The sequence below is a fragment of the Coturnix japonica genome, chromosome 11 (assembly GCF_054131305.1).
Source record: "Coturnix japonica strain WE chromosome 11, WE-NBRP24, whole genome shotgun sequence".
NCBI classification, from domain to species: domain Eukaryota; kingdom Metazoa; phylum Chordata; class Aves; order Galliformes; family Phasianidae; genus Coturnix; species Coturnix japonica.
In genome coordinates this window covers 28,074,117-28,098,584 of record NC_140673.1, presented here as the reverse complement: position 1 = coordinate 28,098,584, position 24,468 = coordinate 28,074,117, and the positions used below count along the sequence as shown (strand labels likewise).

At 50.6% G+C, this 24,468-nt stretch overlaps 1 protein-coding gene across 2 annotated transcripts in view; it reads right to left on the bottom strand.

The window, feature by feature from the left end:
* Window positions 1-24,468, bottom strand: part of LRRC7 (leucine rich repeat containing 7) — a 164,654-nt gene that overhangs the window by 118,113 nt on the left and 22,073 nt on the right. Inside the window, exon 1 of one of the 2 annotated variants that reach the window (XM_015870860.3) lies at window positions 1,009-1,434. The exons of the other annotated variant lie outside the window; for it this stretch is intronic. The gene's annotated coding sequence lies outside the window, so the exon portion shown is untranslated. Of the gene's footprint in view, window positions 1-1,008; window positions 1,435-24,468 lie in introns of those variants that run through there. 2 annotated transcript variants of the gene reach the window in all.

Genomic DNA, 24,468 nt, shown 5'->3' with positions numbered 1-24,468 from the left:
TGAGATGAATGGGGTCGGTCTTGTTACACCACCACAGAGCTGCACTAACCAGGAGCCTTCTGCTGCTCAGACCTGGATGAGCAGCAGCACCGTGAACATTCTCTTCATAGAGAAGTGAAACCAAGGTAGGATAATGGCAATTAAAAATCAGATTGTGTTGGGCTGCATTTATGGCATTAATATCTACTGTATCTAATACTGCAGAATACCCACAACCAGCACCAAAGAGCAGCTGTGAGGGCAGCTGTGGGAGCTGCCAGCCCCCTCCCATCACATCTCATGTGGGATGCAACAGTGTGAGAGTGACCAAACCCACACAGTGCTGCTGGAGGCAGGCAGTGCTGGGCAGCACACAGTTACTCCCTGCTCTTTGCTTTTCTCCCCTTTGATCACAGCAAGGATTCTGAAGCCCCATGCATCATCTTTTTTCAAGCAAGGCTCGTACCAGTTTCTTATATTTCTGAGCAAGAAAGGAGGGTTTTTAAATATGCTGCTTAGGCAGATCTCAATCTGTTTGCTCCTGGCTTTGCTTCAGAGCCTCTGGGGAGGCAGATGCTTCAGCAAGCTCCGTGTCATTCACTGGGAAGCAACACAGCACAGAGCTACAGGAGGAGCAGGGGCAGTGCTGCCCTCCCCCCCTCCAAGCACCAGCATCACCACCACTCAGACCATGGGAGAATCCCCAGTGCTGCCAGGCAACCCCAAAATGAAGCCCTGAGAACACACACAGCACAGCTCCTGCATCGCTTTCTGCCCTTCCATCCCAAGCACTACTGTGACATGGCACCTGTCCCCCCACCAGCCCTTCTCCCAGCTTTGAGATGGTTTGGGGTTGACAAGAAGGTCCCAGCCCCCAAAACGCGATCTGCAAACATGCTCCCAAAGCAGGACAAGGAGCCACCTGCTCCCCCCACTTCTCACATCCCCAGCTTTCACACACCTGGCTAAGAACCACAGCACACCAAGGGCACCGCAAAACTGCCCACCGAGGCCCCATCGCTGTCTTACCGCAGGCGGCAGCGCATCCCCGTGGCAGCAAAGCCCCGCTCGCCTCCAGCCTCAGTAGCCGCCCCGCGGTGCCGCCCGGCCGGGCATCCCGGGGCAGCAGCCGGGCGAGGAACGAGGAACGAGGAACGCGGCTGGAGCGCTGAGCAGCACGGAGCCGGCTCCTGCCTCCGCCGGGAGCGCGTGGCAGATTCTAACATGAGCCAGCGCAGAGGAACGAGCAGCTGACAACACCCCCGAGAGCTCCAGTCTCTGTTAATTACCATTAGAAAGGTAAAATCGAGTAGATAGGGCTCATGCTTGATTTAAAATTAACACAAAAACGCAAAGAACAAAGGAAAGCGCTATCTCGGTTTGCTACGTGAGGCTATTTGCAGCATTTCCCGGATTTGCTGTGCTCTCATGCCGGCAGTGGTCCTGCTCCTGCTCCCCCCGCACTAGCTGATGGTTCTGCCATACCACGGGGCTTCCCAGCAGCAGTTTGACCCCTCAGCAGCCCTGGATCTGTGGGGCTGGATGCTGGGGCTCCCCTTGGGCACCCCATAGGGATCCAACCCAGTTGGGGGCTGTGATACCCTGAGTGTGGAGGCTGTGGAATGCAGGGTTTGTGCTCCATCCCCACAACTGCACCCAGGTGGTGTGGGACAGACACAGCGCCACAGGACAGACAGGTGGACACAAAGGGCTGATATGCAAAGCCCGGATCTTGTGCCTGTGGCTCGCAGGGCCCTGTGTCCCCACAGCACCCACTGCCAAACACCAGCCCCAGCTCCTGACCACCCCTGCCCCACACCTGCAGGGACACAGCAACCCCAGCCCCTCTGCCCCACAACCCCCTGCCCTGGGCAGTGTGACCATCGTGGGACCAGAGCTGGGACCTCCACTGACTGACACCAGCCCCAGTGCTGTGTGCCTCAGGGTTATGAGCGCAGGGACATGACAAAGGAAGGGATATTGCCCTCACCTCCACCTACATTTGTCTGCGAGTTTGAAAAGCTCCAAGCATTCCCAACTGACAGTTAATTTGTTATTTTTATGTGCAAACTTGGCACATCTCCCCTGAGACTCCCACCAACCAGAGGCTGCTCGTGCTCAGGACTCAGAGCTTCAGCTGCTGAAGGTAACACACAAAGCCCAGCTGCCACTTACCGGGCATGGCTGCAAAGCAGCTGTGAGCTTGGATTCAAGGTGCAGCAGGAGCACTGCTGGGAAGCATCACAGCCAGAGACACCATTGTGCCTTCAAACCTCCTGCCCCCAGGCACTACAGCGCTGACCCCATGGCATTCCAAGAGCATTTCTACATCTTTGGAGCCAAATATGTGGAGGGTTTCTCGATTTCAGTGGGATAATTTTGTGGGTGTGAACGTTTAAATAAATGTGTGTAAACACAAAGTGTATCAAACATATTTTGGAGAAGTTTTCATGTCAAGACTTCAGGTGCCGCTCCAAATTCAGAAGGTGCTAATGGGGCCATGGAACCTTGAGAAGGAGCCTTCCTGTACTGCTTTCCAAACTGCTGAGCTCAGCAGTGAGACTTTGCTGCCCCATGGAAGAGAAAGGCATAGGGCAGCACGGCCTCGGCCCCTCTGCACAGCAGTGACACCCGAGGCTGGCACGGGGATGGGGTAAGAAGCCGGCATTGCTGCAAGTCGGCCACCTCACGCTGCCCTAAATATAAGCCCTGGATCATCCGGCATGCTGAGCAGCCTTTGCTTCCTCCTCACACTTAGTCATCCCATTCCTTCCCCGGCAGCAGCTCTGCAAGGATCATGCCGGAGCCGCTGCCTGGCGGTGCCGCTGCTCGGAGGCGTGCAGCGCTGCTCGGTTGCCATGGCACGGCTTCTCCTGGTTTGCTGGATGCAGAGCGAGGTGTTTGCTGCTCCTCCAGCCCACGCCGCCTCGAATAGGGACCGCAGCGCTGCAGCCGGGAGGGAGCAGCCACCGCGTGTCCCCAGCGCCAGCCCCACGGGTCTGACTTTGTCCTGACCGCAGTGAAGTTTGTGCTGGATGGTGCAAAGCACAACCCGTCCCCTCCGCCTTCCTGCACAGGCATCAGATTTTAACACACGTGTGGCAAATGCAGTGGCCATGCCCCTTACCTGTGCATTCCTAACTGCCATCGTTTGCCACCTATCAATCCAAATTTGGTACTTGCTCTACAAAACTGACCCCCCAGCGATGGCTCTAGAGCTGGATCCTGCCATAAATCACAATTAATTACTCACACAGAGGTTGCACACTTAAACACAACAATGGCCTGGGAAAGCCCGTGCTGCAAGGTGGGTTTACAGCGTGTATCTGCTCTGGAGCTGGGACACATTGGCAGGGCAGAAAAGCCAGGACTGTGGCACATTAATGTTTGATAGGGAGAAATTCCACAGATCAATGTAACATTAATATGGAGCTTGCTATGAATAAACATTTCATTAAAACAAAACTTAATTTTTCATGGGAGCACATCTATTCACTGTTCTGCAGTCTGCCCTACCAGGAGCACAGGATGCCATTCATTACTGAGCACATGCCTGCACTGAAATCCCACTGAGCCCATTCCTGCTGCTGTCTGTGCTGGGCCCCAGAGGCACCGGCTGCCTCTGCCCATCGCCACACTGACACGTGGGCTCCAACAGGGAACAGGGGGGCAGTGGAAGGGGAAGGAGGTGAAGCTTATTAATTTCATGCACTATGACTTAATAATTCACCAAATGAGAGAGGTCACACGCTGGGGCAGTGCTACTCCCCATGGGTTTCAGTTCAGAGGTACAATCACAAAAACCATTTACACAACACCACAACTCAGAGATGCTGACCCCACCACTGTGCTACTCTGCACTGCTGCACCATTTTGGAGCTGTTTAATGGTGGCAGCTCTTGCTGCTGAGTTCCCTGTTCTCACACAGACACTGATCACCTGTGAAATGCCAGTGGGCAGACCGGGCACTGCTCACATCCTCCTGGCAGTGCCCACAGCAGTGCAGGTATTCAGCAGCTGCCCTGAAGTTCCAAAGCACAGCTTTTCTGCTGGTTTTCCCCTTACACAAAGAGGTGCCTGGTGGGCACAGCTCCTGGCCATGTTACCAAACATCCTGACAGTCCTTTGCGAGAGCATTTATAGAAGCCAAAGTTTGCTTCATTACAGCATCCCGCACTGCACTTTATCAATTGCTTTCTTTTTGCTTTTCTCTTTTCTTTTCTTTTCTTTTTTTTTTTTTCTTTTTTTTTTTTTTAACCTAATTGCAATTCCCAGCACAGCACCAGGACTCCTAAATGTCACTATATTTCTCTCACATCAGCCTTCACCATCAATCTCTGCTGCTCTTCTCCCCCTGTCTCCTCTTCCATCACTGGCCCAGGCTGCCCTGCTGCCACATGCCCCAGTGATGCTCTGTGTCTTTCCCCACTCCTCCATGGCAGCACTTGGGAGCAGCCCCCAGCACTGCCCACCTACATTGGGTAGGGAGGGAGGAGAGGGAAGGGTTTTGCAAGGATGCTGCAGAACAGCATCTGTGAGGAATAGAGCACATAGAGCACATAGAGCACATAGAGCACACAGAGCACATAGAGCACATAGAGCACATAGAGCCCTGAGCCAAAGCAACGCTCTTGCCTCTGGAATCCTGTACCAGAGCAGGTCTTGGTTTCACTGTCACACAGCTGCCGCTCACACCAGGGATAAATGCAGTGCTAAATGGGATGCTATGACCTACATTTTATGTATATTATGTCTCCGGTGCTGATAATGAGAGGAGAAACCTTGATATATTATCACTTACGAGGCAGTATATTTCCCTGCCTCCATCTTTAGGATGTTATATGGCATTTCTAAACCAAGCTGTATTTTCTTTAATTTATGTGAAATGCTGAACCTTCTGCAAATATTGCCATTTAAAAAACTACCAAGCAGCACTCTTTGATGGATTATTATTTTTTTTCTTCAGTTTGAAAGTGCTCATGAATTTGCAAACAGGAGTGCACATTGGAAACCCAGCCACAGAGCTGGTTGTTGCTATTTTACACAGCACAGGCCTAAGAATAAAACAGCAATACATTCATTCCAGAATGCATGACCATTCCAAAGACAACACTGAAGGGCAATGGCAGGAGACCAAAAGAGGCTTGCAGGAAAACAAGTTTCAGAATCAATGCTGAGAGCCCTTAAAGGGTCCCTAAGCAGGTGCCTTTATTGGACTGAGTAAAGCAACACATCAGGATTAAGAAAAAAAGGGAATTTTATGCAGTAATCACTGAATTCTGAACGTGGAAAGGCAGGAGCGTGCCAAGCAGCAGCCCAGTCCCAGCAGTAGACCTTTGGGTATTTACAACTACCATCTTTTCATTATTGTCACCATACAACTTTGCTTCTTTTTTTCCCCCCCTTTAGGACTCTGAAGTGATGCAGAAATGTTCAATGGTTGCTAAATCTTCCCAGCTTGTTCTTACTTCATATTCTTGAAGGTGCTAAACATCAATGAGGAGTATTTCTCCAAGGCTCCTCTCCATCATGGGCTTAACCCAAGAGCAAAAGGAGGAGAGAAGATCTGGGTCAGGCCCTGTAAGCACTGCACTCATTCAGAGCACAGGAATCTGCACCGTGGTACAGCGCACCCAATTGGCCCCTAATGAAAGCAGGAGGGGTTTGAGAAAAATGGAGCATCAGATACATAACCCGTACACCATCAACCCATGAAAGAGACATAGGACTCCAAGCCTCACTCAGCCTAATTGAACCAATTCAAGCAGCAAACACAGCTGAGCTCATCTTTTTCCATTTCACAGACGAGCCCAGATTGGGCAAAGAATCCACATTTTGTGCACAAATTCCCGCTGAGGACCCACAGTCCCACAGCAGCCCCGGGGCTGGGCCACCAGCCCTGCCCACAGCCAGCTGCTGAATTAATCCTTCATAGATACACTTATGTGTCTGAATGCAGAAAGTCTTGGAGAATTCTAAATCCTATGGATTAACTGCCTGCAGCCTCTTTTTCCCCCTCCTCCCCGTGGTGTTTTCAGCAACATCAGGCCCCCTGGAGGCATTGCTCCCAGTTACGCCACACCACTGACCCATCCCAGCACCCAGCTGTTAGCAGTGCATGTTCTTTCTGCTGCCCAAAGTGGGTTTTGGAGCTGGGCTGGGGTTTGCATGCGAGGGGCTGCTCCCACCACCGAGCTGGGGCTGATTGGTGTCTCAGGGCTGAAACAACAAACAGGTTGCAGCAGGAGTGAAGCCACTTATTGCGATCTCATTTCTTATCAGCTTGCAACATCACGAAATTACCCCTGGGCCAACCGTGGATCAGACCAGTCCGACTGAATAAATGAAAAGCAACATCTGAGAGCCTTCTGAGCAGAGCCTGCAAAGTCAACGTGCAATTAACCCTAAGCTGAGCCAGGCAGACATTGAACCCAATCAAGTCCAAGTGCTTTGGATGTGACGTTGATGCCTGCTCTGCTGCCAGGCTCTGCCCTGAGCTCTCGGCTTCCCCTGCTTTCAGGAGGCCGGGTGTCCATGCTGCAGTTCCACCTCTTGTTCCTGCCTTGTCCTGCAGCGGGATGCTCTGCACCTACAGACCATGCTGTGCTGTTCCTTGCTCCCATGCTCTCGCTATTTCCTATCTGTTCCTAGTGGGCTCTCCTGGTCAGTGGTGTTTACCATCATGGGGAGAGACAGAAAAAGTGAAGGAAGCAATTTTCACTTCCTAATGACTTTTCCCCACCATGGACACAAGCCTCCACTCCTTTGAAGACCACAGGCCAAATTATCAGTTGTCATAAGATCACAAACCTCTACTGACATCAGAGACGTTGCAGCAATTCACACTGGCTGGAAATATGCCTGGAAGCCTTTGCAGCTAATTCAGTTCAAAGCAAGTGAGAAGTGGCAGATGCTGCAGAGCAGATTTCTGTGCCCTTTAACAAACTTGGTCACCAGCTCATGGATTGCTGCTTCAGAAAACCATCTCCAGTGGTGCCAAGGATGTGTAAGTATCAAAGCCACACACAGAAATAGAGCAAAGATGCAATAAAACTGAAGAGGGATTTGGTGGAGAACTCTTTCATTTATGATGCTGTAACTGCTGGAGGACATGGTTAACAAACATCGGGCTGCTGCCCTCATTCATGGAATCATGAAACCACAGAACTATTCAGTCTGGAAAAGCCCTCCAAGATCCCTGAGCCCCCCCCATGTCCACTGCCCACGTCCCTCAGTGCCACATCCCCATGGCTCTGGAACACCCCCAGGGATGGTGACCCCTCCACTTCCCTAGATTAAAGGTTCTGGGTTCACCATGGTTTGATCGTGCTGGGTTCACCATGGTTTGATGAGGTCTTATCCACGTTGGGGAGGATTTTGTAATGACTGCAATGCATGCCCTCCCTCCCAGTCCCGTGCTCTGCTTATTGTACCTGGCTAAGAGTAACTTCTGAGATAGCTTAGAAAATTAGGAAATCTGAACCTGCACACAGGCACCCAGGAAAGCTCCTGGTGATCGTTTTTGCTCCACAGCAGGGAGGTGAGAAAAGGAGGATAAGGGGAGCACAAGGTTCTCTCTCCTTCTGCTCCCAGACCCAGAGGTCCCAAGTGATGGAGCCGCAGTCACCAAGTGCCCGAGTGCGTGCTGCCAGAATAAAGGCAAAGTTCCTTCACTCTGTTTTTCTGAGTCACAATCAATAAGTCTATTATTATCCAGCCAAGGGGAAAGCAGACAAATCAGCCTTAGAAACACTGACGTCTGTGCTTCAAAACAAGGGAACTGCCAATTTGACCCCATGGAAATATTGATGCTTGAAAAAAAAAAAAAGAAAAAAAAAAAGAAAAAAAAAAGCACATATTTATTCTGTCTCATTTTGTAAAAGCGTAATTAGTGGGAGATGATGAGATGATGGCACTGGGCTGGGCAGGGAAGGCTGGCAGATCTCCTGCACCAACTCAGCAATCTCCAGCCCACTGCCCGGCAGCCAGCACTCAGCCTCTGCAGGGGGGAAATGAAGCACTGCCGTGCTGTCGCTGTGGCTTTGGCCTTGTCTAATACCTTAATCTGCTTTTCTGGAGCCCAGCTCCTAGTGTTTAATTAAGGCTCCACCCGGTGCCCTGATTTCCTCTGCCTGTGCTTAGTGGTGCCTCCCTGCAGCCTCCCCACTGGGCTCAGTCAACAGAGCGACTCGTGGCATCGCTGTGTCTCTGTGCGGGGCAGGCAGGAAGAAGGAAGAGCTGGAAAGACCCATTGGTGGCACAGCAGGAGAGCAGCAGACCAGCGGAGCCATGTGTGCACTCAGAGCACCCAGCACCTCCCGCCCCATTCTAACACTTTGAGTGCCTCCCCAAGGGCTGTGCCAGAGGCCTTTGGGCTGTGTTAGCAACAATGAAAAACCAACAGCTGGAGTTCTTTCTAACTTCTGGAGTTATAGCCCCTCTATGGAACAAATGAAGTATTTGATGACAAATTCACCAATTAAGTGGGAGCAACTCAGTTGATTTCAGTGGAGTTTCACTGACTCAATCCTGCTAATTCTATTAAGCAGGCCTTACGTGACATCTATACAGATGTATTTCTGCCTCCCTCCCCTGTGTGAATACAGAAGCAGCCCCAAGAAGCCCGTGGATCATTTTGGGTGGAAAATACCGCCAGCTTCACCCCCTGAGCAAACCTGGCAACCTGCAAATGTGGCTGCATGTCAGGGTATGGCAGCCAGTCTTCAGAAAGATCACTGAACAATAGAACCGCACCAACTTTGAGCTCACACTCTAAAAATAAAGGGAAAAGGAGAACACAGCTACTGCATTTTAAAGCAGACCTCATTTCTGATGCCTGCACAAGAGCTGGGAGAGGCCTGATGCACCTCCAGCACACGCAGCTGCTCCTGGGCACGGCCCCACGTCAGCTGATGGATGCTTTCTGTCTGTCCTGCCATCTGCTCTCCAGCTTTCCAGGTACTGCTCTGTCCTCTCTGCTACCTGTTGTTTTCCTGCAGACACCCTGCAAGTTCTGGTTCCTGACCCACAGTCTGCTTGGCTGGACCCCAGAACCCAGCTGCCTTTTCACAATGAACTCCGCAGTAGAATAAAAGGACCTTCCACTCACTGGCAGAAAGGCTTTTCAGCTTCATTATGTGGAAACCAAATTACGCAGGTTTCACTTGAAATCAACAGGAATGTATGAAATTGCAGCAAAAAGCATTACAGATCCATCTTAAAAACTGCATTATTCCTAAAAACTACATTGAGGTATCTCTAAACACATCAGTAACCTAAACTACAGCACGTGCCTTAAATCCCTCATCCCCAGCTGGGCAATGGGCACCGCACGGCAGGTCACTCCCACCCACTGAGACCACAATGGGTGTGTGAAATGCACAAAGGGGTTCCCACAAACTGGAAGGGAGCTGCTGCTTTAGGCAAAAACAGACCTTCTCTCCTCCTGGAAGCTGGATGTAAGGCACGTCACAGCTGGGTGCTGCTGCCAGCTCATGGCTGTGCTCACAGCGGCTCCTCCGGGCACCTTCAGCAAGGATGCTGGAAGGGCAAACATCAAGGTACAATAAAACTAATAAGTAAATAAATTACAAACTGGTGTGCGTAGGGGTGAGCATCGCGCTGCCTCCATCTGCAGCATTTCAAGTAGTTGCTCTTATTTCCATGCATACAGCTGCAGCGTGTGCAGAGGGACAGCAGCATGTCCCGAAACCATCACAAGCCCAACAGAACCAACCCCTGGGTGTCAATTCATTCAGCAAATGCAATTCTGGAGCCTCCAAGTATCTTGAAATGGAGCACAGGGAATTATTAGCAATGCTGCTAATCACTTCAATTGGGAATTTAATTCTGTGCAGAGCTGATACAATTGCATTTTCACCACACAGCTCCGGCAGCTCTTGTTACCAGCTTCTGTTTGGAAACAGTTTCCAGCTCTGCCTGGTGCTGGCAGCTAAGAGGCAGGCAGGGCACCACAGAGGATAAGGAGAGGAACCGTGATTTGGGAACTTAAATAGATACAGAAACTGGGAGTGGTGAGGTGCAAACAATGGTAACTCAGTTTAAAAGAGGGGACTCCAGCCATCAGTGCCATTGGGAAAGGAGGGACATGAGCAGCTCTGAGCTGTATTTAGGGACAGTGCCGTCCCCGAGCTGCAGCAATGGTGTGGACAGGAGCAAAGTCCCCCCACCCCCAGAACTGCCCAACAGGGCTGCAGCCCAACACAGCACACAATTCTCACTGGATGGTGGCAACTCCACAGCAGCTGGACTGCAAACCAGCAGGATTTGCTCATCAGCAAATGCTCATTTGCAATGGCAGCGAGGGATCCGGGAACATGCAAAGCCACGCAGCACCTTCGGGACACAGCTGCTTGCGCAGCAACATATGCTCTGCTGCATGGTATTCTATTAGCAGAATTAACCAACTCAAATCCACTTATGAGAAACACTGCAAATAACGATGCTTTGAAGAGGTGAGTTGGCTATAGAGAAGCCATTCCGAGTACACAGCATCACAGAAAACTTCACCACCACAGCAAAGCCTCCTGCAAAGCCTGGGGTACTTGGAGGGAAAAAGTACTTTGGGGAAAAGAATGCTGGAAAATGAATTTTTGGGTCCATGTGAGGGGCAGGACAGGAACGCAAGGGCTGGGCCTGAGATCCCAGACCTCCTAGCACACAGTGCAGGTGCTGAGCTGGCAGCAAGCTCCCTGCTGGGCCATCCTGCCCTAAAACCTGCAAATCCAGCTAGAAACACTCAGACAACTCCCATGTGCTGGATGTGGAGGATGTTACGCACTGAACAACTTCCCTGTGTGTTGGCCTCCTGACACACATCAGCAGACAGCATGCGACAGCTGGGGCAGGAGTCTGCAAAACTCACAGCACTACTGGTGGTGCAGGGGAAAGCCCTGGGACCAGCGCCCAACACAGCCTGAGTCACCCCAGTCAGATTGCTGATGGTTTGTACTGGTCAATAGGTGCTACTTTGTGCCACTAACCATAGGGCACCAGCAGCAGCATGCAGGGACACACACACACATGAAATCACACACACATGAAATGAGAAATGTGATGATGACACCAAAAATGTTGATGGTGCTAATGATGATGATTTCGTTGGCAATGAGAGCCCACCAAGCAGATTGCCAGCACAGGTCTGTGGACAGCATGGACAAATTTCACCTAACTCCTGTTGCAGCAAGATGAGCCTTTCCTCTCCAAAGTGCCACCACTTGCATTAATTAAATTTGAAGAGTTTATTAGGGAAATGGTAATTGCAATAACTTGCTTTGAGGACATGATGGAAAATAAAACGTGCTTGCAGCAAAACCACTTATCTCCTTCCCAGGTAACCTTCAGAGCCACATCAAGATTAGGAAAACATTTCTGAAACACCACCTTTCCATGGAAAAACGCTGTTCCTGTGTTTCACTTTCACTCCACCGTTCCCTGACCAGCTCCCCTCCTTCCTCCTGTGCGCTGCCATGTGCTGTCATCATCACGCAGCCACACTCACTGGCAGCAAACCCAGCCCTCCTCCCCACAGTGCTGCTGTCGTGCTGATGCCAGCCAGCTTGGGTTCATCTTGCTGATAAGAATTATGGGAGGAAAAAGCCTACGAAAGGCATAAATCAGCAGTGCAGAAAGATGGCTGGTTCCAGACCCTGTGTCAGCAGAGATCTCTTGCTGGTGCACAGCCTCACCCACTGTGCACATTTCCCAGTCTCACAACACACAGCTGCAGTGAAGATGTTTATTTGCACTGCAGTGGCACTACAAACTTCAGGTCTGCACTGGGACCCAGTTACATCAAGTTCTTGCTGACCTAACAATGCAGTGTGAAGGCAGGTGTGAGCCAGTGGCTGCAGGTCTCCAGAACCACCTCCAGCATCCTGCTCCTCACCCCACAGGGCCTTTATGGAGCTGCTGCTGGAGACAGACCCCACACCCAGACACGCTGTGCTCCCTTCCAGCTCTGCAGGTTCCCATAAGCCATTACTAGCTGGGGTGCAGAAGAGAACCCTCAAAAGTAACAGAAAAATCTCAAGTTTCTGACTGTTTTTAAACCTGCTTTTGTTTTGCTCTAGGAAAAGTCAGTGATTACAGCTGTTGGAGAGCATGCTGAGGAGACATATTTTACAGTGAGAAGTACTGTTGGAAGTGGGCACCGATGCCAACAGCTTCTCCTCCTGTTGCTGAGGGTTAAGGGCAAGGCAGGACCATTTCTGGACATGCTGACATCCCAACACATCTGCAAACCGGGATGTTATCCAACAAATAGCACAGCTTTCAGATCCTTATCTCCCATTTAGAGCATTGGACCACAACAAATACCTTGGACAAGTCCAGGTAAATGACATCAGTCATGCTTCCTGTGTCCAGCACTGCCATCACTCCATCATAGAATGCTCCAGATTGGTCAGGCAGATCTATGTCAGATGTGAGGAAGAAATCCTTTGCTCAGAAGGCAGTGAGGACCCGGCACTGCTGCCCAGACCTGTGGGTGCCCCATCCCTGGAGATGCCCAAAGCCATGAATGGGCCCTGGGCAACCTGAGCTGGCGGGTGGCACCCAACCCACAGCAAAGCTGGGGGGATGTAAAGGCTCTTCCAACCCAGCTATCATGGGATTCTGCAACATTAAAGAAGAGGAAATCCCCTTTCTGCAACACTCAGATCTGCAAAGGGCAGGACGCTCATTGGGATGTCCCTGTCAGCATTCTTCTTGCCCCAAATGCTACAGCTCAGCACTGTCCACGTTAAGCTGCTCTGCTTCCTGCTCACACCCCTGAGTTTCAGTCCATTCTGGCTACTGTCAGCACACACAGGGAGACCACAGCAGCTACAGAGACTGAGGATTAGTACAAATGCACAACACCTGGACACGTGGAGCCTTTGGGTGCAGCTCAGCACAGATGCTGGGAGGTGTAGGAGCCCCAGCAGTGCCCAGAGGCTGCAGACACACTTAGAGGCATAAAAGCAGCTATTAATATATAAAGACTTGCATCTAAAACTGATATTCTAAAAGAGAAAGGAGGGGACAAGTTAAATTAAAACAGCTCTGGTAAAAAGATGTCTTCAAAACAGAAGTACTGTGATTAAAGACTTCACGAAGCACTAAGCACGGCCACCTTGCTTTCTGCAATTATTCACAAGCTTAGAGCTCCACTTTCATCCTGAGTGCTCAGTTCTTCTTCAGTGCTTAATGACAGGATTCTAAGCTCCAAAAACTGGCAGAAAATAAGTATTAATGACTATTCTGTTCTTTGGATCACAAATACTCACAGAGGCACAAAGTTGGTTTTATAGCTGCTGTTCTGTATTATTTCCCATTGCAAATGGCCACACACCCAGGTTAACATAGAACCAGTGGCACACCATGGCTGGTACCATGCTAAGGAGCTAATGGGGCTCTGAGCTCCTGGTGGAGCTGGAGGTGTCCCTGTTCATTGCAGGGAGTGGGACTAGATGGCCTTCAAAGGGCGCTTCCAACAATTCTATGATGCTATGATTCTAAAAGGCAGCAGGTGAGGCAGCTGGTCATGGTAGGCAAGGACCACACAAGGACAGCGTGCTGGAGGTGCTTTCCCCTGCACAACCTCCTGCAACACTGACTTTCCCTATTAAGAGCCCCGACGCACAGTGGTGAGGCTGCTCCCGGGAGGCTTTCAGCTATTCTGGGCTGAGCGGAAGGAACAGCGCTGTCAGAGCATGGAGTGAGGGATAAAGGAGCTAAAAAGAGAACGGCGGTGACTTCACCTGCATCTGCTGAACGTGTTAATGCTCATCTTACAGAAAGGTTTGTTTTCCTTTCGTGACGGTCATTAAGTCTGACTTTCAAAGTTAGTGCCTCGGAGAGATAAGTGTAAGAATGAAATCAAATTCAACCTAATCAAATATCTGGAATTCAGGCAAATGGTATTTCAGCAAAGGCAGATGAAATCCATACTTACTGGGTTTTACAGGCTTCACGCGTGCAGAGGTTTGGAACCCTTGGCACACACGGCCATTTCCTCGTGCAGCACCCAGCAGCAGTGCAGGCTGGGCAGGGCTGTGTCAGCCCCCAGCCAGGAGCACTGCTCACCCCCACCCTTCCACACTGTATTCCTCCACCCCAATCCCAATAGCACAGTGCTGCCTTTGAGCTCCGGGTCACAGCCCTGGGGTGTAAGTTGCCAAAACTGGAGACAGTTACGTGACAGTGGGTCACGTAAATCCTTAACAAGAGGTGTTTGGGACCAACCCGAGGACCTGCTCACGAAGCCCACACTGAACAACAAACACTCATATACCAATGCCCGTCCTTGTCAAAATAGCTTGTCAGCGGCTGGCTGTGGTGATGTCAGCCCTGAGATCCACAGGGACAGGTCCAGCAGCACTGCCACAGCCCCGGGCAGGATGCTGAGGCACCCACGCTGCACAGACAGCAGCAGGCTGGGTCGGTGCCTTTCTTGCAGGCCAGGCTGTTGGCAGCATTTATAGCCTCACGTGGGAGGAACCCACTCCCACAGTCTGCTCTGCTGCAGAGATGTCCCAGTGCTGCCCAGGAGCAAGCAGCAGCCACTGGGCAACTTGGTGCCCTGGAACAGCCCCAAGCAATTCCCCCACTCACCTCAGGAGGGGTGAACCCTTTCCACACAGCTGCTTGCTCAGCAGCAGCTTTCAGGAGCCATCTCCTTCCTGTTGCACCCTGCTGATTTTCCCCTATTTTATGTAAATCAGACAAACAAAAGACTTCAGCGGAAGATGGTGGGTTTGCCACCGCCAGGACAACCCTCCTTCCCTCAAGCCCTCATGGTTACTTCTGTGCAGACAACATGCGTCCAGCCCCCGATTCTCTGCAGTTATTTTATGCTATTCAGGTGACTTGGTGATGTTCTACAGCACTTGTGACAAGCTACAGTTTACACATCAGTGGAATTCTGAGGCCCTTTGCATGATTCCTGGATATCAGTAAAGGGAAAAGTGGGTATGAGGGCACCTTTCCCCGCGTTCTCCCTATCCAGCCCCTCCCCAGTCAGGTGCACAGAGCTCTCCTTTGCATAAGGCTTGGAACAGATGATCAGGAAGGAGAATCATGGATGTTCTACCTGATTATTCCCCCGAGGATCCTTAAAAACAAACAAATAAACAACCCCAAACCAAATCCCACCAGAATAAATGCTGCTCTTGTGTGAAGATGAGCAGAACAAACAGCAGGCAGCCTGTAAGTCACGGAATGGAGAGATGGGGTATTTGCATCGCCATAACACAAGGTAGATCAAAACTGTCATGTCATCAGAAATAAGGAAACGCAGACACTCCGGGGTGGTTTGCTAACAACATATCCTTATACTCCAGTGCAGTATAAACAGGCAGACACTTTCCCAGATAAGTTATATTCAATTACAGATGGTGAAATCCAACTGAAGCAGGATGCAGACCACAACACGACTCCCGCTTTGCAGGCTGGGACCTCATTTTCGTCTTCCTGTAATTACAAATAAATCCCGTCCTAAAAGGCTTCCAGCTCGGGGTTTGCTCTCCATTTTTAATCATCCTTCCAATCTTCCCGAGCACTGCGGAGCCTCCCTGGTGCAGGCTGCCCGAGCTGCTCCTTGCACAGCATCAGTGCTCAGAGGGCAGACGTGGCCCAGAGGTGGGAAATCAGGGTTGGAACCAGATGTTGTGCCCGTGTAAACCTAATAAGGTTCAACAAAGCTGAGTGCAAGGGGTGGTAAAATGGGCCAGTACAATCCCAGCTACATGTATAGAATGTATAGAATCACTCCTTGAGAGCTGCCCTGTGGAGAAGGACCTGGTGGTCCTGGCAAACAGAAAGCTGGAGGTGAGCAGGCAGTGTGTGCTTGCAGCCTGGAAGGCCAACTATATCCTGAGCATGGATGATTATTGCCAGCGAGCCAGAAACCCATGTACTTGTATCCTTATAAACCTGTAAGGGAATTAAAGGTCTTTGTACAATGGGAATAAATCTCGGATACAGACAGCACTTCCATCTGGTCTAAGGGACAAGAAGGGCCCAGGAGCTCCATTAAGGCAGCAGCTCTGAGTGCTCTCTGTGTGGGCATAATCTGAAGGGGGCAATAAAACAATTTCTGGAATTATCATCTGCATCCTTTCCAGTGCCCCCTGCAAAAAAGCAGATGTCAGGACTTAGTTATGACACAATAATAATGATGCTGACAGCAGTCAGAGAACAGGGAGTGATTCTGACATCCAGAAAGCTTCTGAATGAAGTGCATTGTCTGAAAGCCATCAGCTCCAGCTATACTGAGCATGCAATATGTGGTTTCTATCGGCTCCTGAACATGCTGGGAGATGATGTGCTGGCTGCTACAGGGACAGGCTGAGAGCTCGAGCTGCACAGCATGGAAAAGAGAAGGCTCTATGAAGACAGGAGAGAAATTTGGATGTAAGGAAGAAGTTGTCTGTGATAAGGGAGGAGGAGCAGTGGCACAGGGTGCCCAGAGAGGTGCAGCTGCCCCATCCCTGCTGACACCCAGCTCATGGGACAGTCTGAGTGTGGGTGTCCCCATTCATTGAGAGGGGGTGGGGCCGGATGGCCTTCAAAGGATCCTTCCAACTCAAACCATTCTATCATTCTATAATCCTGAGCCTGACAGAGGTAAAGACTTTATAGAGTCACTCATCAGCTCAGCTGCAGGACCTTACCCAGAGCAGGGCTTAAACCTTCAGCATGCCCAGAGGAGCATGAAGGAAAAAAGAAAGCATAAAGCTTCCTCAGTTCAAATCATTTTTCTAATCATCAATGAAGGATTCCATCAAAAAGTCACGAGTTTCCTCCCTGCCTGTCACTTTCCATGGAACTGGAAGAATATTGCCCCAGATCCCCAGTTGCCTTTGGGTGCATCTTTCAGCAGCAAAAATGTTTCCTCCACAACTGATGATGGGTCTGGAGGTGACCAGCAGGCATGGGACAGGAGAGCAAGGCAACGCAACTCTCCCCCAGCACCCAGAGCATGATCCAAATGCGAGGTGCTCCACTGGCACGCAGCTCTCCACCCCCACCAGCTCCTGCCAGGACATGCAAGAATCACCATGATCCAGCCCTGTTTGAGGCTCCTGGGGAAGGAGCACAGTGGTCACAGCAGCTGGGCAGCCACCAGCCTTGTCACATGTCACACACTGACACAGACAGAGTCGCTTTGCCACTTCAGATTAACAAAGTCATCAACTCTTGTTAGCGTGCCATCAGGAATGTCTCATTTTAATTAGAGGTGGGACCGCTACTGTTAAACTGAACAAGATGACTTCCTTCTTCCTGGAGATGCTTCACTGACAGGAAGCCCCGGCTGCAGCACCCAGGGCACGTCCCTGCCACCCCAGCACTGAGCTCAGCGCTTCTGCAAATGTGCAACACTGACAGTTTGTCACTTGGCACATTTTATATCAACATCCAGGAGGAAATACACAAAGCACAGCAGAGAACATTGCACTTCTGTGCAGGTACACTGCATCAATAAGCCTGGTGCCACTGTCAGGCTTGATTAAAAAGCTTCTGGGAGGAAGGCTTTGATTACAGCTGCCTGTTCCCTTGCAGGTGTGGGGTGAGGGACCAGAACACCCTCAGGCACCAGGCTGTGCCTCAGACCTTGCTTCTCTGCGCCCAGCTGAGCAGCACTCTATCAGAGGATGCTACTGAAAGCTTTTACAGGTGCTGCACTACAAAGAGAGAGCAGAGAAAAATGACATTTCTACAGGGAAATGCACTGCAGTCCCCACAGGGAGTGGCTGCGCTGTCACCCTCGGGTTCCTCGATGCCAGTAGTGAAGGTTTCCAGTTTGTGGCAGTGAAAGAAATCTCCATCATGTACCACAGGGGAAAAAAGAACATGATGAGTGTCCCAGGTGCAGGGCTGCACCTGAAGGCAGCGCATGGCAGCAACTCACTGTATTATTTTAAGCAAGACCAAGACCTGCTCGATGCCACCCACTTAGTGAAGCCCAGGCTCCTGGGCGCTGCTTCCCAAAACCTGCACAGTCAGCCTGAAAAATCCTCCTGGGAAGAGGCTTCCTAATTCAACTCAGTGACAGCCAAAGTGCTGGGTATGAAATGCAATACACAAGGAAGAAGTTCCGCTGCTATTTGCCCCCCAGCTCAGCCTGAACAGAGCAGAGAACCTGGATCTCAGTGATTCCCCAGCATCATTCCCAGCACACACACACACACACACACACACACAGACTGGCTCTCAGGACTCAGGCTGGACCCAGCACTGCACCACTGGGACTCGCTCCTTCCACGCAGCTTCAACCTCTGGTTCACCAGATCCATTTCCACCTCGCTGTTGTGTGGAGCCACAAATTAGACTCAGTGATTCTTACAGATCCCTTCCAACTTAGAATATTCTATGATTCTAATGCAAGAGGGGAAAATATATATGCTGCTTTTACATTACCAACTCCCCAGTTCTGGACTGCTATGGAGGAAAAAGTTCTGAGCAGCTCTGCTAAAGCAGTACTCCTTAGCTCATAGTGCTCTCCTCTGATGATGAAGTGAGGCAGTGTCTTCCCGATTCAGTGAAATAATTCAGTTTCACATCTCTGCAAAGGGCTGAACCAAAACCCAGCTACTCCTCTGACCCTGCTGCAAACCCTACAAACCCACCACAAACCCCTGAACCTCTGCTGCCCCCAAAGGTCCCAAGGCACATTGTGCTGTCACTGGATCATCTCACTGCCTGCACACCCTGACTGCGGCTGCACAGAGCTGAAGTGTTCTGACCTGCTTTCTTCCTGGTGTCTCTCGACCTTCTACTGGGTCACCCTCACCGGGGCACACGCTGTTCATTTTGAAGGACTCTTTCCAGAGTTGCACCGAGCTGTTTTCATCCACTCTCTCTCTTGCCCATAAAGCAGGACTATTTCTGGCCACAAGCACTGTGAGACTGCCAAAAGCATTAATCTAAATCACCACCATACCTTCCAACTGAAAGCCACCATAAATATTTTGTTTATTTATACGTAATTATTCATTCATTTGATTTTGCAATTCAAAGCTCAGCAAACCTCTCCCCTTCTCTTCCCTGCAGCACCCAGACTTTGGCAATGGGAAGCGCCAAGACTGGTGGGGCAACAGGCCAGAACACTACAGCAATGGGCACAAGCACTCAGCTGCAGCTGGAATACTCAAGTTTGGACACCTAAAAAATAAAATTAAAAAAACAAAAAACAAGCACTTTTTTTTTCCCCTCTAGGACACATCCAGGGAAGCAGAGCTTTTCCCTGTGCTAAGGCCCTTCCTGCAAGTTGAAGCCAGTATTTCCTCCCAGTAACTAGAGATGGGATGAAAGGTGATGGCCTCACGTTGTGCCAGGAGTGTCAGGTGGGGTGTTAGGAGGAATCTCTTCTCCAAAGAAGAGTCAGCACAGCTGCCAGGGGGCAGAGGGGGCACCAACCCTAGAGCTGCTCCAGAGCCACAGGGATGTGGCACCAAGGGATGTGGGCAGTGGGCCCTGCAGAGCCAACACCACGCTGGTCCTCTCCTGCCTTCACATGACAGCTGACTCTGACTTGTAGCATGGTGCTGACTAGTGAATATAAGTGCAAATAAGAAACCTTCATTTTTCACAGCCAGGTTAAAATGCAGAAAATAAGATGCTGGAAGAAATACGCTTTGCCTTGCACAGCAGGCAGATAGGATGTAGAAATCACTGGGTGAATGATTACAGGACCCTGAGGTGTCACCTCTCCTGTCACTTCATTGCTGCTGCCTCAGTTGGGTGCTGGTGTGAATTTCATGGACAGGAGCTGGATCTTTAGGCTTGCCCCATCTCCCATGATGATCCTGGCTGGGTCCTTTCAGACTGCAGCAGCAAGCACCCAGGTGCCAGAGTGGCACTTAAGGAACGTATGTGAAGCACACTGCCAGCCCGGCACTAATTACCATGCTCCATGCTTAAATCATCAGCTTTTCTCCCTTGGCTTTCAGTGCAAAATTATTGTTATTTTAATAGGAACAGAAAGTACTCAGCACATTTCTGCATAAACCCCAGCCTGAAAGTGGCACTGAGGCCGGGGGACAGCACACCCCCACCAGCACCAGGGGCACCCAGAGCCCCTCCAGGGCTGGGATCTGTGAGGTTCACGGCAGCAGCTGGGTTCCAAGAGCAGGAACAGCACAGTTCTCCCCTGGACAACCTGCTGGGGGGGGGGGGAGGCATCTCCTCATCCCAGCAGCTCCGCTCCACAGGAGGCAATCAGCTTTCCTAATGAAAACATCTCCTTATTTTCTCCAAAAGGTTAAAAATACTAGAACACAAATTTGGGGCGTCTCATGAATAAACCGCGCTTTTTCCCCTCCAGTTCTTCAGTCTGTCTCCATAGTTACCAAGACTGGCTGGGCTGCCTCTGCCAGCTAATTGATTTCCAGGAGGAACTGATTAACAAAGCAAAGCAGTCGCCCCATTTTGCAGGGCAGCTCCTTGCAGCAGCCTGTGCCTTTTGGTTTGGCTGGCATGCAGGCGATGGGTTGCTGCTTGGACTCCATGATTCTAGAGCTCTTTTCCAACCTTAACAATTCTGTGATGCTACAAACTCTCCCCAGAGCTGGGTCTGCAGCACAGCACAAACCCACAGATCCAGCTGGGAGTGACAGGATAGATGTGCACCCTTAACTGGAGATGGTGACTGCATTTTATCCGAGAATTATGTACTGTAGGAAAGCCTGGAGTGGTGCCAGGTGCTTTCCATGAAGCTGGCACGCTCTCCTCTTGGAGCTGAATTGCATTCCTGGAAAGCAGACACCTGGGTGGCACAGCAGCCAGCAGGGACGAAGCTGCTCACTCAAGTTGCTCACCAGGAGCTCAGGGACGGGTATGGATGGACAGAGATGTGACCATGGATTTGCCCTTAGGTGCAGGCTAGTGGATAACACCTCTGCTGGGCACCAGCCTGGAGCCAGAGATCGCACTGCAGCACCACTACAGTGCTGGAAATGTGATTCTCTACGTTTGGTGATTGCTGCAACCTACGTGTGTGCCAGCAGCAAAACAAGCCTTTGGGGTAAGAACAATGACAAGCAAGAGCTGCCTGCTGTGCATGGCATGCAGCACAGCTCCTGCAGGCATCTCTTGCTTGTGATGGCTCCCTCCTTTGATTTGTTTTTCCTGCCACACCCTCAGTGGTTGGGCTCCCTGGGGCTGCACTCCCTGTACCCAGCAGGACGGGGGCAGCAGCCATGGCACAGCAGCCATGGCACAGCAGCCATGGCACAGCTCTCACCTGTGGCCAGGATCCTGGGAAGCAGTACACCAAGACATGCTTCAACTTCATGGGTGAGCAGAGGGCATGGGAACAGCCCACTCCCATAAGGCAAATAAGAAGTTATCTTAAGAGTGGCAAAGTACCAGCCCACAACACTTCCAAGGATGTATTTCCAGAACTCCACGCAGGGACTTTTCGCACAAGCACAGAGTAAAATCCAACCCATGCATCACCAGGGCTGTGCTGGTCTGCAGCCCACTGCAGCAGCATGGTATCGTGCCCATATTCTGCTGATCACAGAAGAGGCCAACCCCAGGGCTCATTCATCTTCTGAGGATGCTGGGAGTAACCAGAAGGAGCTGAAAGCACTCTGCAGGCAGGAGGCATCTCACAAGCACACAGCCATGCAGCTGCTACACAAACACTACTTGGTGAAGCAATCCTTTCTCAGCTTCAAGCAGGAATGCCATAGCAAACACCCTGTGTGGAGGTGAGTGGTGCTACTGGAGGCACTGGGTGTGCACGCACATCTAAGTGTGCAAGGTGACTACTGCCCTCATGTTGGTGACTATCAACAGTGTTTGTTAAGGCGAGGGAAAATACAGTTACCTTTGGTTTCCTTCCCAGACTGCTTTAGTGTTACTGGGTAACATGATTCAGATCAGTCAGAATAAAAGATGAAGGAACCTTGTCTTGCTGCAGTGTGCACAGCTGAGAAGTGAGCAGCGAGCTTGAAGAAACAGACACAGCATTATTTATGACACATCCTCAGTGCTATTTCAGTGATTAAATAATTGGGAAGAGAGATTAAGAATCACTCTAAATGAGCTGAATTCTTAAACACTCTCTTCTCCCCTACCTAAGGGTAGCATGGCGACGGCCTTAAAAAGAGAAGAACATATCCACACTGTGCCTGGCCTCATCCACAAAAGCAAGGGGGGTTCTTCCCCTCTCTGCTCTTTCACTTCTATTTCCACATTACATTTCATCTAGGTGCAGTAGCTGCCAAGTGACATGCCTGCACGGAGATCTATCAAACTGCCTCTGTCCGTTGAGTCAAGCAGGTAAAAAATCCCTGTGTGGTGCCTTGACACAGCCCGTGCTATTTGCTAACGAATTTCCTCCTACTTAGAGGAGACTTAGTGAACAAATTGCTTTAAATGGCTACAATAGGGTAGCAGGGAATTTGTGGGGGATGAGAATGGGGAAGCAGCTGTGAAAATAGAAATGTCAGACAGGCCAGAGCTAAAGGAAGGTAACAGTGCCGGCTCATAAATGAGACCATTATGCTGCTGTAAGGCACGCTGCAGAGCGTTAGGGCACCTTGGTCAAAACAGATGCTGCTTTGAGATTGGGAAACAGTGTTAAGCTTTTCTAAGTGTTTGTACTAGAGGTCAGTCTCACTACAGGACAAATCTGGATGCGCTAGAGAAATTCCAGAGCACGTCTGAGTGATGGCCCTGCAGAGGTGCCCATGGTCAGTCTGGAGACAGCAGCATAAATAGGATCACAGAATCACTGAGGTTGAAAAAGACCTCCAAGCTCCCCAAGCCCAGCCCTCCTCCCTCCACCTCATGCTCATCCCTCAGTGCCACATCCCCACAGTTCTGGAACACCTCCAAGGATGGTGACCATGCTGCTTCTGGGCAACCTGTGCCAGTGGCACCCTACCAGAGAAGGCATTTCCCCCAGCACCTGGGCTGCCCCTGCCCTGCGGCAGCATGAGGCCATCACCCCTCATCCTACCCCCATTCCCTGGGAGCAGTGTCTGACCCCCCACCCCTCCCAGTCTCCTGTCAGTTTGAGGTTTGTGGGGATGGGGTACGTGGTGGGTGAACAAAGGGGATGTTAGGTAGCTGTGCTCCAAGGAGAGAGATTGGCAAAGATGTCTTTGAAAAAAACCTCAAACTATGGTTTCAAACATGCAAAACGATGAGTGCAAGGAAGCCTAATTCTTATTTCACAGAAGATAAACACTGCTATCACAGCACTGTGATTTATTATGCATACTTCAGATCCCAAGCATCCCTACACACAGGCAAATCTAATGCCTCGAACAGCATCGTTACTACAAGGTAAACCTATATTTGTGATGTGATAGCATCTGCTCGGCTATAGCTTTAAATTAAAAGGTTGGCATGGCAACAGATGCTCCCACGCTGCTGTGTCTGCCTCGTGCTGCCATTTTGCTCAGGATCCCTGGTGGGTTTAGGATTAACCGCCCACAGTATTTCACTTTGACTAACAAAGCTGGTTTGGGCTGAAGCACCAAACAAGCAGCTGACATCACATGGACCTTCTTGTCACCTGGCTTCTCTGCCACTTCAAACCCCGTCCTTCTGAATCCACACTATTTTGGGTATGCCAGGCTACTCCTCCAGGTGCTGCCAAGCGCCATTCCCAGCACATGGCCCTGGAGTCCACACCTTTGAGGTAAGGTGTTATGAAATATTTATCCCCCAAAGAGTGATCAGACACTGGCAATGGCTGCCCAGAGGGTGTTGGGGGGGTCGCAATCCCTAGAGGAGCTCCAGAGCCATCGGGATGTGGCACTGAGGGACATGAGCAGTGGACATGGGGATCTGCCCATCTGCAAGTAAATCTTTGGGACTTCTGCAGCATTTTCTCCATTTGAGGAGCAAGCACATCATGACATATTTCACAACGTAACTGCTCCAACTCCAGCAATGTACCAGCTGAGCAAGGTAAACCAGCTCGCATAATCCTGTGTGTAGCCCCTGCCCAGCTCACTCCACATTTCCAAAGCAGAAGTTCTATTGAGATATTTTTGTCAAAGCAAAAACAATTCAGTCTGAGGATGCCGCTTGTATCTCCTGGTTCCTCAGGAGTCCTTTGTACGAATGGCAGCACTTCTCTCAGCTCAGCATCTTGGGTTCCAATTCACTGCTTTTTCCTGAGAAAGCACGGGGCAGTTCCAGTCACTTCTGGGCATAACGTACATGTGGGGCTCATCTGCCTCCTGAGGATGCCCAGTCAACTTGTAAGCATAGATGGAGTAAGCAGTCCTTAACAATTAATCTCTGTGGTCCTTCCATAAACCAAAGGGCTTTTTTTTCTTCCCACAGCACAATCCTGGTTGCCAGCATAAAGAGCCCAGGAGGGAGACACACTGCCCAGGACAAAAAAGGAGGAACACAGAGGTTTAAAGAAAGATGAGATCAGCTCATGGCTTGACCTGTTCCCAAGACATTTCCCAGCATGGTGGATCTGTTGACAGCCCTCCCACCCCAGCACTTGCA